Here is a 3,613-nt window from a genome sequence, read left to right as displayed (position 1 = left end):
AAAAAAAAAAAAAAAAAAAATTTTTTCAGAAAGATATGCAAAAATTGAGGGTATTAGGGGTGAGAAGATGTGGACGTTTCATGGTATATGATTTTGCATGCTTGCATTTTCCATGGGGTAGTTTTGTTTGCTTTGTTTTATTCTTTTTGTTTTAACTTTAAGCACAGAATCGTGACCAGCTTTCACACACGCAGAAAGAAACCAGTGGCCAGAGCCATTTGGAGGAAGGAAACTTTTAGCACTTAGTGACATCAAAGGCAGGAAATGGTGTTTCCCTGCTAAGGGCAGTGGAAGGGGGAGTCAGGGATGGGGAAGACCCAGGCAGACTTGGGGCAGACCCAGGGACCCCTTCCAAGAGTGTGAAGAGGCAGCTCACGGTGCTGGGAAGTCAACCAACTACAGAAAGGGAATCCCAGCAGGGTAACCACCTGGAAAGGACTTTCCAACTCCCCTCCGGGAGGGGCACCATTAGACACACACAGACACCAAAACACAAAGGGCACCCCCATTCTGGACATACTCAATCACACAAACCAAGACAGACACACAGACACACCATGCAGACGTACACACAATCTCACACACACACACCTGGACACACAATCATAGATACACAACAACCATCAAAGCTAGCCACAGACCGGGTGCAGTGGCTCACACCTGTAATCCCAGCACCTTGGGATGACAAGGCAGGCGGATCACTTGAGGTCAGGAGTCCAAGACCAACCTGGGCAACATGGTGAAACCCAGTTTCCACCAAAAATACAAAAAAAAAAAAGAAAATTAGCCGGGCGTGGTGGTGGGCGCCTGTAGTCCCAGCTACTAAGGAGGCTGAGATGGGAGAATCACCTGAACCCGGGAGGTAGAGGTTGCAGTGAGCCAAGATCGTGCCGCTGCACTCCAGCCTGGATGACAGAGTAAAGATACATATATTCGGGGCATATAACCAAACACAGCAAGACTAGAACACACCAACACAGACACACCATCACACGCATACCAAAACAGACATGAAGAAATACAACACACACACATACACAGTTACACACTGAGACAGACCCCCAAAGACACAATCATAGATACACATGGCAGGCACCATGGCTAGCCATAGACATAACGCAAGAACACACGTTATGGGCATATACAATCACACACACAGAGGTCCAGGTCCAACCCTAAGACCATCCAAGTTCTGCCCCCCTCCCAGAGGAGTCCCCAAGGACTACTCCTCAGAACACCCAAGCTCCACCCTCTACCCACAGAGGACCACCCAAGATCCACCTCCGCCAGGGAACCCAGGACTCACCCCTCAGATCACCTAAGATCCATCCTCCCAGAGGAAACCCAGGCCCTTCCGTCTGGGGGCCGCCCCCTCCCTCCCCTGAGGAACGACTCTGGGCCCCTTTTCTCCGCAGCGATACCCAGCTTGGGCGGCGGGCGCCCCCTGGTGGACCTGGAGCCCCAGTCCACGGCTGCACGGAGCCGGGACCCAAGAGCCAAAGCGCGCGGGGGGTTTCGGACTGGGTGTATTCACTGCAGAGCCTGGGAAGGAAAGAGCGTGGAGAAGCGGGAGCGGGGAGAGGGGCGGCCGGAACTGGATCGGGCAGGGCATTGAGCGCGGGAACAGAACTTCGGAAGCAGGAATGTGTTGGAGGCCGTGGAACCGAAGACCTCTCACACCCGCACCCCAGCCAGCCCCGCGTCTCCACCCGGCAGGTGCGGCTCCCGGACCGCGGAAGACCCCAGAGGCGCATTCCCAACTAGGCACAGCGAGGGCAGGGTCGGGGCGGCTGGAGTGCTGAGGGTGAGAGGTCTTCAGTCCCACGGCCGTCTCCTAGTCATGGCTCTCAGCCTGGAAGTGACCGCCAAGAAATCTCCCGAGACCGGGAATGCCCAGCGCTCAGCCTGGATGATCACCAGCACCAACGTGGCTTTGGCTCGCGGGTCCAAGAGAAAGATGTGCCCGCCTCTTCCACGACTGACCCCTGTCAGTTTCCCGAAACCCCACTCCGCTGTCATCCTCCTCCCAACTCCCTAGCTTCTCCCTAGACCCCGCCCGCGTACCCATCCTTTTGCCTCTCAGGCTCTGCCCACCCCTCAGTCCTTCCGACTTTCCTGTCATTCTCTCGAGGACCGCCCACTTCCCCAGCAATCAGACTCCCAGGCCCAGCCCACCCCTCACTTCCTCTACCCTACTGTCATTCTCCCTAGACTCCGCCCACTTCATCTGTCATTTGCCTCCCAGCCCTTGCTCACTCCTTAGTACCCCCCACTCCCCTGTCATTCTCCCCAGGCCTCGCCCACTTCCCCTGCCGTCCGCTCCAGGCCCTCCCCACGCCACAGTTTCTCCCAACATTATCTCCAGGCCCCGCCCACTTCCCCTGTCATCAGCCTCTTAGGCCCTGCCCACTCCTCAGTCCCTAACACCTCCCTGTCATTCTCCCAGGCCCCGCCCATTTCCCAATCATTAGTGGCCTGGGAATAGGGCCAGGAGACTCTTCTTGCCCCATTCCGTTTCCTGCTTTTTTGTTTGTTTGTTTGTTTTTTGGAGATGGAGTTTCGCTCCTGTCGTCCAGGCTGCAGTGCAATGGCGCGATCTCGGCTCACTGCAACCTCCGACTCCCGGGTTCAAGTGATTCTCCTGCCTCAGCCTCTCGAGTTGCTGGGATTACAGGCATGCGCCACCATACCCATCTAAATTTTTTTTTGTATTATTAATAAGTAGAGAGGGGTTTCACCATGTTGGTCAGGCTGGTCTCGAACTCCTGACCTCAGGTGATTCACTCACCTCGGCCTCCTAAAATTCTGGGATTACAGGCATGAGCCACCGCGCCTGGCACTTTTCTGCTTTTCTTAGTCCATACCACCCTCTCCTCAGGCTCGGCCCCTCTACCCCTTTGAGAGTTTGTTCCATCTCAAACCCTCGCCCCTTTTCTGGGTACCGCCTTTCCGGAGCCCTGCACCCTCTTCCCGCTCCAGGTTTTCAAGCCATGCTCATCCCTCGCCAATTTCGCTGGGACTTGCAGCCGCCTGAGGGTCTCTGCCCCCTGATTCCTTTAGGCCTCATCCCTTTCGTTCTGCCCTCCAAACATGCAGGCTCTGCCCTCACCCATAATCCCCATGTACATCCACCAAGACCCCGCCCCAGACCTGCCACGCCCCTGGTGTGGGGTGGGAGCTGTGTCCTAAATCACTAACAGGAGATATGGAGACCTCGGTTTCTCCGCCCCACCCTTCCTCCATGAGGCCTAGTCTGAGTGGGCAAACCCATCCCAACGCTCTCTGCTCCCCCGAAGTGAATAAGGTCACCACATGGGATCATGGCCCCACCCCAGCAGGAATCCTTTCTCAGCGCCCGTGACCTGGGGACTCGAACAGGACGCCCCCCCAGCCACTCCACTGTCACCAGAGCTCCGGCACCACCAAGATGTTGGATGCAGCTGGACACAGTGGCTCACGCCTGTAATCCCAGCACTTTGGGAGTCCAAGGAGGGTGGATCACCTGAGGTCAGGAGTTCCAGACCAGCCTGGCCAATGTGGTGAAACCTGTCTCTACTAAAATTACAAAAAGCTAGCCGGGCATGGTGGCACATGCCTGTAATCCCAGCTACTC

Source organism: Colobus angolensis, unplaced genomic scaffold (genome assembly GCF_000951035.1).
Source record: "Colobus angolensis palliatus isolate OR3802 unplaced genomic scaffold, Cang.pa_1.0 Scaffold22, whole genome shotgun sequence".
NCBI classification, from domain to species: domain Eukaryota; kingdom Metazoa; phylum Chordata; class Mammalia; order Primates; family Cercopithecidae; genus Colobus; species Colobus angolensis.
Note: the sequence above shows the minus strand (reverse complement) of the source record.